Raw genomic sequence first — 12,562 nt, forward strand, 5'->3', positions numbered from 1 at the left:
AATAGCATTTTCATTAGTTTATGTTACTGTAGGCTATAAGTAAAATGAAATAATAAAATCCATAACACAGGAAATCCATTATAATTTCATTTTGGCAGGTTTAAAGAAACATTGAAAATAATAAATGTATTTAAAAATATATATATTAAGTTTTATTTTGTTACTAATCTTTGCTTAGGTGGCCAGAGAACGATGCTGCCGTGTGAGTGCTCAGTGTGCTGAACGATGGACTTTAAAAGTGATATTTGGAGATAGAGCTGCATCTCACGAATTTTGAGAGCTATTTGACAAAGGTAAGTGTCTTAGAAACTGCAGAATATGCTCTTTCTAATAAATCAAAGCGTTTTACCTGCATGTGATTTGAAGGAGGATTTGATAAAGTGGTGCTCCTTTCCTGCCTCTGTCAATTAATTCCAAGCTGCGCCCATCTCTTCATTTACAATTTGACAACTGATAATATTGTCTCTCTTATTATGTGAAATTAGTTTCGGTATAGTTTAGGTGTAGTTCGCGAATAGAGTCAAGGATATGTTTTGCATTAATCTGAAGGGCTACTGCAACACGTAGCATGTTTGTATTTACCTATCAATACTTTCAATTAGTAATAGAAGTTATAGTAGAGAAGAGGGATACAGTCCAGTAACCGCTTATTTTTACAAAAAACGTCAAATAGAATGATATCAACCCGCAAGGCTGCACGGTCAAATGATTTGCTATAAACATGAGCACCAACGATAATAGAATAGGCACAACACAAAATGTAAAGAAATATTCGCATGAAAATATATATTAATGACAAGATATGAAAACAAGATTCATTTATTGATTGTTTTGGATATGATTGCTCTAGATGGATTTTGAGTTTCTGACTTTCTTGGTGTCCCGGTCTCATTGAGGTGATAGCTTCCACAGCCGAGCATTTGAGAAGATGTTTCAGCAGTGTTTGAGCTGCCCTCACAGTCGCGCCACCCTATCTCGCTTTCCCCTGCTGTGCACACACTTCGCATGAGCTGCACCCACGAGCTCTGTCCCGAAGAGGTAAGGCCCCACAACCAAAGCAACCAATGGTTGAATGAAAACCTTATGAAGCATAAACCATCACATCCATATCTAGAATTCATTTTGTAAGTCTATGTCTGCAGAAATTCAGGAAACATTCCTAAAGTTCCTGAGTTTTTCAGGAAATCCGGAGGATTCCACAGTTAGAGTATTCCCCTCCCTGCATTTTCCCTCCTGATTCGGGGAATCCTCCAACTCTGGGATTTTTTAGAAAAACCTGGGAACTTTGGCAAAGTTTCTGTAATTTAGCAACCCAACTTGAGATTCTCATAAACACTTAGGCAGCATTTACACAATGCAAAATATGATTGTGCAAAGTGCAAACCTACTATAAATGTCATTATAATCTGTCAGTGTGAAATAATTTGAAACTTTTCTTCAACAATGTGCAATGTGCATAACAAAGTGATTTATGTATTGATCAGTTTACTAACAACAAAGCGTTTCAAATTAAATCACTGTGAGATTATAATGAGGTTGTATTGTCATTTTTGCATTTGCATAATTATTTTGCACTCGAAAAATGTTGCACTAAGATTCCCATCTCACACTGCTCCTGAGTGGTTAACTACCTGTCCCTTCCCTGCATTCTCCCAGCGGCATCACATTGGCGACCGCAGTCTGTCTGCCTCTGCAACATGTTCCTGGACGAGATGGCCAAGCAGGCGCGCAACCTCATCACCCGACATGCACCGAAGCAGTGCACGCTCAGTGACCAGGTGGGGGCCATTGCCATGGAGACCGGTGTCCTGGAATAGGGTATATAATGATGTATTTGTCACTTTAGCGGTCACTTTTTTCCATAGTGACTTGCGAGTACAGTAAATGCATATATTTTTAGTATTGTATGTGATCCAGAGTAGGAGTGCTGCTGATTTTAGGTTTTGATTTTTATAATGAATGGACAGGGGCAATATTGATCTGAGCCTAATTTATAGTTTATCGTCAACGACAGCTTCATGGAATCCTATGATAACTTCTTATCAAGGTATAGATACAATTTTGCACATAGATTTTCTCATTCAGATTTAGATTTTCTCTCTCTGCAGCTTGCTCCCTAAAACACTGTGCGAAAACCATCAGTCAGGCAGTGAACAAGAAGTCTAAAAGCAGACTGGGAAGAAAGGTAGAGCCGGAGCCGAGAGAAGCCGGGTGTTGAGAGCATGAGGAAGAACAGGCTCCTGGTCACCAAGAGTTACACCTGTGTCTGTGCCGGGGTGCATATATGTGTGTGACTGTTTGTGTGTGTGCCTGCGTGTGTGGTATGTGTGGTTGGTCGAAGCGGATCTCAGGTGGGAGGTGAGGTACTCGCGGAGGGTAAAGGTGTGCTCAGTAGTTGCTGATGTTAATTTCTATCTCATTGTGTCTTCCAGCCTGGACAAGTTGCACACGGCGCGCTGTCGGAGCTGTGCTTCTCCATCAACTACGTGCCCAACATGGTGGTGTGGGAGCACACCTTCACCCCCCGCAGTACCTCACTCCCACCTGAGATCCGCTCACTAAGTGAGTCCACCCACCCACACATAGGGGATACCTCCCAAATGGTGAACTTTTTCCTATTTAGTGCACTACATTTTTGACCAGGCCCTAAGTGCACTATATAGGGTATAGGCTTCCATTTGGGACATAGTCATATTTCAACAGCAACGTTTCCTATCCTTCATGGTCTCAAGTGTTTATGCTGTGTTAGGATATCATACGATACAATCGATACAATGGATATGATACGATAGATACAATAGATACGATAGATAGTACGATAGATAGATATGATACATTATGAAATATACGATACATTACTATGGATTGAAAAATATGATCGATAGATACGATCTATAGATCGATCCAAGACTCATGATGCTCCTCTTCTCTCAGGTCCATTGTGGGGATGACCATGTACAACCAGGCCACGGAGGAGATCGCCAAGCCCTCCGAGCTGCTCACCAGCTGCGTCCCACATGACGGTGCTGCAGTCCATCGAGAACTATGTGCAGATCTCGACATCACGCTGGGTGTTCAACAACGTGCTGCTGCAGCAGACCCAGCACCTGGACAGCCACGGGGAGCCCACCATCACCAGCCTCTACACCAACTGGTGAGTCCCGCCCAACCAACACACCAGTCCTCAGTTCACATATTATGTCATCTGGGTGATTCCTCATGAAACCAGGACAAAATAAATGTCCAATGAGTGGATGGAGATTTGGGCCGTATGTATTAAGCGTCTCAGAGTAGGAGTGCTGATTTAGGATCTGTTTTTCCTTTTAGAACACAATGAATAAGATAACATGGACAGGGGGGACATGATCCTAGATCAGCACTCCTACACACAGGTTGAAATCCGTTCTATCGTGTCATCCAGTGAGATTGAGTCTGCTTGTGTGTCCATAGGTATCTGGAGACCTTGCTCCGGCAGGGTAAGCAATGGCCACATTGCCTACTTCCCTGCCATGAAGGCCTTTGTCAACCTGCCCACGGAGAACGCAGCTCATCTTTAACGCTGAGGAGTATTCGGATATATCCGGTGCGAGACCATCAGAACCATTTATTAGACGTAATAGAGGCTTGCAATACTTTGAGCAGAATTTTTAGCCTCTCCTGTATAGGACAATGTGATGTGATGGTTATAGTGTATGACTGAGGCTGCTGTGTAGTGAATATAGTTTTGTGAATATTCTGGCTGCTCTAGGACAACACGTTTTTTGGGGGAAAGCCTCACAGCCTTTATTGGGTTAAATATGTGTACATTTTAATCATGGCCACCTACATACTTAAATCCCAAAAGCATTGGGGATAAGCGAGAGGGAGTATGAATAGTGACCTATTGACACAAAGCATTTCTGACATCCCCTGCTCTCTTTCCCACAGAGATGAGGTCACTGTCGGAGCTGCTGGGACCCTATGGCATGAAGTTCCTCAGCGAGAGCCTCATGTGGCTAACATATCCTCCCAGGTGGCAGAACTCAAGGTGTGGTCACTGACTGAATCTGAGGTGTTCTTGTTTGTTTTTGTTTTCCTTCAGAGCTGTTTGTACTCATGTTGATGCCCCTGGGCTCTATATCTCTGTTGAATCTCATTAATAGTACCTCTCTCTTTTTTTATTTTGTTCTTTCTGTTTGTTTGTCTGTCTCTCTCTCTCTCTCTCTCTCTCTCTCTCTCTCTCTCTCTCTCTCTCTCTCTCTCTCCCCCCCTCCTCTCACTTCCAAAGAAACTGGTGGTGGACAACGTGGAAGTTCTTAACCAGATGAGGACCAGCTTTGATAAGCCAGAGCAGATGGCTGCCCTCTTTAAGAAGCTCTCATGTACGTCTCTCTCTTGCCCATGTCTTACTCTCGTAGCCCCAAAACAGAAGAAGCAGTGTGACTATCAGTGTGCTTGTTGCCATATTAAGCACATCCTGTATATGGTAATGAGTCCAGATGTGCTCCCTTTTAGCATATTTCTAAATGTTTTTCCCTCAGATCAAGACTGTACTGAGTTTTGTAACACTTTTACAGGAGGTTAAAGCTTTGTTATGTCTTTGTCTGTGTTCTGTAGCTGTTGACAGCGTCCCTGAAAAGGATGACCATTATTGAGTCATCTTGTCATTCCGATCACTGGCCCAGGAAGCACTCCGCGATGTAAGTCCAGTCACGACACTTATCCTGACCAATACTGTATCACTGTCACAAACTGGGCCTCTGTATCATCACTGAAGTCCTCTGCTGTATATCTGGATTCAAATAAGATCAAGTCAAAATTGGCATTAATGTGGCCTGGGTGGTATAGTGGTTAGTTCCACCGCCTACAGCACTTGTATACCAGTGTCGACATGGGTTTGAAAACGCACTCTCTTTTCCTATTATTCCCTACTTTCTCTCTCTCTGTCCAATAAAATATATAAAAATATGAAAGTAGTGAAAGAAAGATGCCAGTAACTAGATTTAACATGACAACATACCGGCACTCAAATGTGACCCCTTTTTCTGTCACATCATCCGTCGTCAGGTGCTGTCCTGCCACATTCCTTTCCTGGTGAGCTCCGTCGAGGATTTCAGGACCACATTCCCAGAGAGACAGACATGAAGGTAGGAGGCAACGGGTATAGGACCTTTCTCACTGGGTTAGAATGGGAAAAACAGTCTAGATCAGTGTTTCCCAAACCTCTCTAGTACCCCCAGACAGTTTGACTTATTAGATGTATTCCCAGTACAAGCACACCTAATTAAATTGGTTAACCAAACACCAAGCCCCTTCATTAGTTGAATCAGGTGTGCTGGTTCTGGAATACATAAAATAGGTGGAACTAGTGTCCCCTGTACTCGAGGATAGATTTTGGAAACACTTTTGTAGATGATGATCTTATGTTTGAGACTGTGATTTCCTCTTCCTGTCAGGTGGCCATGAACGTGTATGAGCTGTCGTCTGCAGCAGGCCTGCCCTGTGAGATAGACCCAGCCTTAGTGGTGGCCCTTTCCTCACAGAAATCAGGTGAGAGCCAGAACTAGGCCCCTGCAAAGGGCTGACAAAGTGTTTGCCAATGGAAATAAACACATTTTAGGAAGATTTTCATTTATGTGTCACTTCTAAACATTACAAAAGGAAAGCCTGGCCATATTGAATACTGCTACCTGGAAAAACATAAACATGATTATGGTGTAGTTGGCAGAGCTTTGACATTGTTTTCTAAGAGCAACTGTTTGATTGACATCCAGTTATTAATTGTACATAATACCACTCTTTCCAGAAAACATCAGCCCGGAGGAGGAGTATAAGATCGCCTGTCTGCTCATGGTCTTCGTTGCAGTTTCCATGCCAACTCTGGCCAGCAACGTCATGTCTCAATATAGCCCTGCAATCGAAGGTATTTATATAATTTCGATGTGTCAATGGTCGTTTGGGTAATAGTGGCTGTGTCTGATTACCCATAGAACCCACCAGGTGCAGATATAGATCTGTCGAGTACTTTTTAGAAAACAAGTATGGATATTCAGACAGACAGGCCCTATATCCTTAATAGAATGGTTAGTACATGTCCGAATACCCTTTCTAAATAGTAAGTACTCTGATCGCGTATGCGAAAATATAATAATTTATAGTAGGCCTTTGTGAAATATGGAACATTTGGTATGCTTTAAATGCCAGGATGGTATACTCATTTCAGCTTTTCATCTAGTACGAATGCGATTGAGGAAGAGGCATGTCTTTTCAGACCCACGTGTGTTCGAAAACAGCTGATCATCAGATAAGGAGACATGCGCTTCCAAAATGAATGAAGGGGGGGAACAAGCACGATTGCACATTATATGATGCCTTCTCAGTATGAATGAGCCTAGTATGTTGATATGTGTTGCTTACTGCATATGTTTTTATTAAACAGTACGTTCTATAGTAATACGTATTTTGATTAGTACACAGTATCTAGTTTTAGTAAGTAGTAGGCAAGAACTAAACTCAGCAAAAAAAGAAACGTCCCTTTTTCAGGACAATGTCTTTCAAAGATAATTCTTAAAAATCCAAATAACTTCACAGATCTTCATTGTAAAGGGTTTAAACGCTGTTTCCCATGCTTGTTCAGTGAACCATAAACAATTAATGAACATGCACCTGTGGAACGGTCGTTAAGACACTAACAGCTTACAGACGGTAGGCAATTAAGGTCACAGTTATGAAAACTTAGGACACTAAAGAGGCCTTTCTACTGACTCTGAAAAACACCAAAAGAAAGATGCCCAGGGTCCCTGCTCATCTGCGTGAATGTGCATTAGGCATGCTGCAAGGAGGAATGAGGACTGCAGATGTGGCCAGGGCAATAAATTGCCGTACTGTGAGACGCCTAAGACAGCGCTACAGGGAGACACGACGGACAGCTGATCGTCCTCGCAGTGGCAAACCACGTGTAACAACACCTGCACAGGATCGGTACATCTGAAAATCACACCTGCGGGACAGGTACAGGATGGCAACAACAACTGCCAGAGTTACACCAGGATCGCACAATCCCTCCATCAGTGCTCAGAATGTCCACAATAGGCTGAAAGAGGCTGGACTGAGGGCTTGTAGGCCTGTTGTAAGGCAGGTCCTCACCAGACATTACCGGCAACAACGTCGCCTATGGGCACAAACCCACCGTCACTGGACCAGACAGGACTGGCAAAAAGTGCTCTTCACTGACGAGTCGTGGTTTTGTTTCACCAGGGGTGACGGTCGGATTCACATTTATCGTCGGAGGAATGAGCGTTACACCGAAGCCTGTACTCTGGAGCGGGAGGGTCCATCATGGTCTGGGGCGGTGTGTCACAGCATCATCGGACTGAGCTTGTTGTCATTGCAGGCAATCTCAACGCTGTGAGTTACAGGGAAGACATCCTCCTCCCTCATGTGGTACCCTTCCTGCAGGCTCATCCTGACATGACCCTCCAGCATGACAATGCCACCAGCCATACTGCTCGTTCTGTGCGTGATTTCCTGCAAGACAGGAATGTCAGTGTTCTGCCATGGCCTGCGAAGAGCCCGGATCTCAATCCCATTGAGCACGTCTGGGACCTGTTGGATCGGAGAGGGGTGAGGGCTAGGGCCATTCCCCAGAAATGTCAGGGAACTTGCAGGTGCCTTGGTAGAAGAGTGGGGTAACATCTCACAGCAAGAACTGGCAAATCTGGTGCAGTCCATGAGGAGGAGATGCACTGCAGTACTTAATGCAGCTGGTGGCCACACCAGATACTGACTGTTACTTTTGATTTTGTTACTTGTCCCTTTGTTCAGGGACACATTATTCCATTTCTGTTAGTCACATGTCTGTTGAACTTGTTCAGTTTATGTCTGTTGTTGAATCTTGTTATGTTCATACAAATATTTACACATGTTAAGTTTGCTGAAAATAAAGCAGTTGACAGTTTTTTTCAGACACAGCCAGTGTCTTATTGCCTGAGATGATTTTGTTAATAACTATAGAGAGATTGAGGTAGCCAAGGTAAACAGTCTAGAGCAATTGTTGTTGGACTGTGATAACTGAGAAGTAAATGTTTTCTTCAATCTTTCTAAGGGCACTGCAACAACATTCACTGTCTGGCGAAAGCTGTCAACCAGATAGCTGCTGCCTTGTTCACCATTCACAAGGGAAGCATTGAAGATCGTCTCAAAGAATTTCTGGCTGTAAGTGCAACATGTCGCTCTTCTGACTATTGACGCTATGGAATGCATTGTCAACATTTATATATTATATGCATATTTTCCTCTCCCTCCCTGTGATTGAATCACATTAAATGGGCAATCTGGTATTGGTGCATCCATTTCTTTACTTTTACATGAATTATATTTAGCCATTGATTCTTGGATAGAACTTATGAATAAATACCTCTTGAGTTTAGTTCAACTGTCTTACCCCATCCAAACCCAAAATGCCAGCTTGTTTTACCCCATTGTTTGTAAGCAAAGTAATTGTAAACAAACTCTGTATAGCTTCAAAACATAGTTAAAACTAATGTTGATCTCATGGCCAGTCATTGTATCATGGCTCTGTCTATGAATTTGAGAGTGGCTACATTTCTCCAGCCCCATTCCTCAGCTGTCCTAAATTGACTTTAACATTACAAATGGATTTGTCACTACTTTTTTCCCCACTACTGAGCAGTTTCTGGAATGCATTGTCTTTGAAAACTTAAAACTTATTTTTTAAATTGATGAGCAACTTCAAAATAAATCAGTATTGCTGCAGACCTTTAATACTCTGCTGTTTTGGCATTTACAGCTGGCATCTTCCAGCTTGCTGAAGATCGGCCAGGAGACCGACAAAATGACGACACGAAACAGGGAGTCTGTGTACCTGCTGCTGGACATGGTGAGTATTTGTGCTGATTCAATACATTTGGGATGGCACAATACGGCATGGCACATTACCCAAGGAGATTTCCGAATACTGCAACTAGTGATTTATTTAGCTACTTTTATTATGCGATGTACATGGGAAGGAGCCAATTATTTAAACAGAAAATTGCCTTAAATAATGGCCCATTCCATCTATGAATGTCACCCATTATCATTATGCATATATGTAGATAAATAAACGTTTTCACACCCACACATTTTCTCTGAGAATCTTTTTTATACATACTGTTCACTTTATTGAGATAGAAAGTCATAAATGAGTGGGGGAGACAGATGGGTAGAGATACAGAAGGTGCAGGTGGGGTTTAAACCCATGCTGCAAGGGGCAATGTGTAGTCTGGAGTCGGAAGCGCTACCACTAGAACAGATTCCAGCACAAAATACATGTTTTTGGTTTGGTTTCAGATTGTCCAAGAATCTCCATTCCTCACCATGGACCTCCTGGAGTCCTGCTTCCCCTACGTGCTACTGAGAAACGCTTACCACGCCGTCTACAAGCAGAGCATCAGCTCCTCTGCATAAGTCTCCTCTTCAGAACAGAAGTCCCTCACCAGGGACATCAAGTGGACCACAGGAGCCTTGCTAACATAAACTGCCATGTGCTCATTTCTCTTGGTCTTAAAACTACACTACAGTATGAAGTTGTGGGATAAAAAATTTTCTCCTCATGAAATTGCATTAATGACCCGTCGTTTCCTAAAGGAGTCATAGTAACCTATGAGTTTTGGTTGATAAAAAAAAAAAAGATTGACACTACGAAGAAAAATAAATTGAATGAAAAGCAGCCGTTTTTTACATACAAAATGTTGTAGAGAAAAAGGTGTTATGGAAAAATAACACTGATGTTTGGGGGGTGAATTTTAAATATCTTTATCATTAATAATAATGTTGCTTGTTTATTGACCGGCGCTTTAATGATGAACAGTGATTTTGTTTAGGTGGTTGTTCTAGATTTTTATGGGTTATTCTGTGTGTTTTTTACAGTTTGGTTTTTATATTTGCCAAATTATTGACACAAATGCATCTCATTGTTGCTGGTAGCTATATAATAAGATGAACAGATGGTGGTGTTTGTAAAAAGCATAGTATAATTTTTTTACTAACTCATGATGCCTCAGTGGCATTAACTCACCATTGTACCTGCCCATATGGTATGATAAACATTCTTGCATATTTATGGAATGTTTATAAATTGTTCTTCCTTAACACCTTTTTATGTTTTACATTTTTGAAAATTCCACTAACTTCCATAACATAAATAAACAATAGGTTATATCAAACTGCTCTGTTAGTGTATATATAAGAGCATTCAGTTGACGGACCATTGTAACAGAGTGAGTTCCATCCCAACGGTGACACAAACTCTCAACCTTTTGTGCACAACAATGCTCACCATTCAACTTCAACTGTGGAAACTGACTCCATGATCAACAGCTGTCTTTCATTTAGTTTTAATAACTTAAGTTGTCAGGGAGGGGGCTCATCAATGGCCACTCAGATGCTTATCTACCCAGCTAATTTCACATCTGACAGACCAGAGGGATATACTACAAAGCAGGATCAATGAGTTACCCAGCTAACTTTGATAAACAACCTGAAATAACTATTGATTTTCTGGTTCATACGTGTTTTTGGTTGATGAGTCAATTAGACCATGCCCATTTTATGCTCATCTTCTTAAAGAAATAAATCATTATTTCAGAATATTCTGGTAAGTTAGCTGGCTAAGTCATTGATCTTGCTTTGTAGGATACCCCTCAGACATGTACTAAGAAAGCTAACATCTGATTCATACACCTAGCTTCAGGAAGTGCGCAGTCAGGGGGGGCAATAGTTTTTCCTTCATTATCTGTGAGTATTTGTATTTATTATGGATCCCCATTAGCTGCTACCACTCTTCCTGGGGTCCAAAAAAAACATTACAATACATTTACAACAGATCTCACAACATATTAAGTGTGCCCTGAGGCCCCTACTACTATACTACCACATATCTACAACACAAAATCCATTTGTATGTGTGTGTATAGTGCGTATGTTTGTGTTGCTTCACAGTTCCCGCTGTTCCATAAGGTGTATTTTTATCTGTTATGTTTTCAATCTGATTTTACTGCTTGTATGAGTTACTTGATATGGAATAGAGTTCCATGTGGTCATGGCTCTATGTAGTACTGTGCACCTCCCATAGTCTGTTCTGGACGTGGGGACCGTGAAGAGACCTCTGGTGGCATGTCTTGTGGGGTATGCATGGGTGTCCGAGCTGTGTGCCAGTAGTTCAAACAGACAGCTCGGTCAATACTTCTCACAAATACAAGTAGTGAAGAAGTCAATCTCTCCTCCACTTTGAGCCAGGTGAGATTGACATGCATATTATTATTAATGTTAGCTCTCTGTGTACATCCAAGGGCCAGCCGTGCTTCCCTGTTCTGAGCCAATTGCAATTTTCCTAAGTCCCTCTGTGGCACCTGACAACAGGACTGAACAGTAGTCCAGGTGCGACAAAACTAGGGCCTGTAGGACCTGCCTTGTTGAAAGTGCTGTTAAGAATGCAGAGCAGCGCGTTATTATGGACAGACTTCTCCCCATCCTAGCTACTGTTGTATCAATATGTTTTGACCATGACAGTTTACAATCCAGGGTTACTCCAAGCAGTTCAGTCTCCTCAACTTGCTCAATTACCACATTATTCATTACAATATTTAGTTGAGGTTTAGTGAATGATTTGTCCCAAATACAACGCTTTTATTTTTTAAAATATTTAGGACTAACTTATTCCTTGCCACCCATTCTGAAACTAACTGCACCTCTTTGTTAAGTGTTTCAGTCATTTCAGTCGCTGTGGTAGCTGACGTGTATAGTGTGGAGTCATCCGCATACATAGACACACTGGCTTTACTCAAAGCCAGTGGCATGTCATTAGTAAAGATTGAAAAAAGTAAGGGGCCTAGACAGCTGCCCTGGGAATTCCTGATTCTACCTGGATTTTGTTGGAGAGGCTTCCATTAAAGAACACCCACAATATAGCAGGGGGTGTAAAGCCATAAACATACGTTTTTCCAGCATCAGACTATGATCGATAATGTCAAAAGCCGCGCTGAAGTCTAACAAAACAGCCCCCACAATATTTTTATCAACAATTTCTCTCAGCCAATCATCAGTCATTTGTGTAAGTGCTGTGCTTATTGAATGTCCTTCCCTATAAGCGTGCTGAAAGTCTGTTGTCAATTCGTTTACTGTAAAATAGCATTGTATCCGGACAAACACAATTTTTCCAAAAGTTTACAAAGAATTGGTAACAGGCTGATGGATCGCTATTTGAGCCAGTAAAGGGGGCTTTACTATTCCCTCCAGGCCTGAGCGCACACACTTTCTAGTAGGCTTAAATTGAAGATATGGCAAATAGGAGTGGCAATATCATCTGCTATTATCCTCAGTAATTTTCCATCCAAGTTGTCAGACCCCGGTGGCTTGTCATTGTTGATAGACAACAATCATTTGTTCACCTCTTCCACACTTACTTTAAGGAATTCAAAATTACAATGCTTGTCTTTCATAATTTGGTCAGATATACTTGGATGTGTAGTGTCAGCGTTTGTTGCTGGCATGTCTAAGGTTGCTAATCTTGCCAATGAAAAAA

The 12,562-nt window shown here is 41.9% G+C and overlaps 1 pseudogene; it reads left to right on the forward strand.

Annotated features, from left to right (window-relative positions):
* Positions 1 to 896: 896 nt before the first annotated feature.
* LOC123488005 lies at positions 897 to 10,631 on the forward strand (annotated as a pseudogene).
* Positions 10,632 to 12,562: the final 1,931 nt, after the last annotated feature.

Source organism: Coregonus clupeaformis, unplaced genomic scaffold, assembly GCF_020615455.1.
Source record: "Coregonus clupeaformis isolate EN_2021a unplaced genomic scaffold, ASM2061545v1 scaf1998, whole genome shotgun sequence".
NCBI lineage: Eukaryota > Metazoa > Chordata > Actinopteri > Salmoniformes > Salmonidae > Coregonus > Coregonus clupeaformis.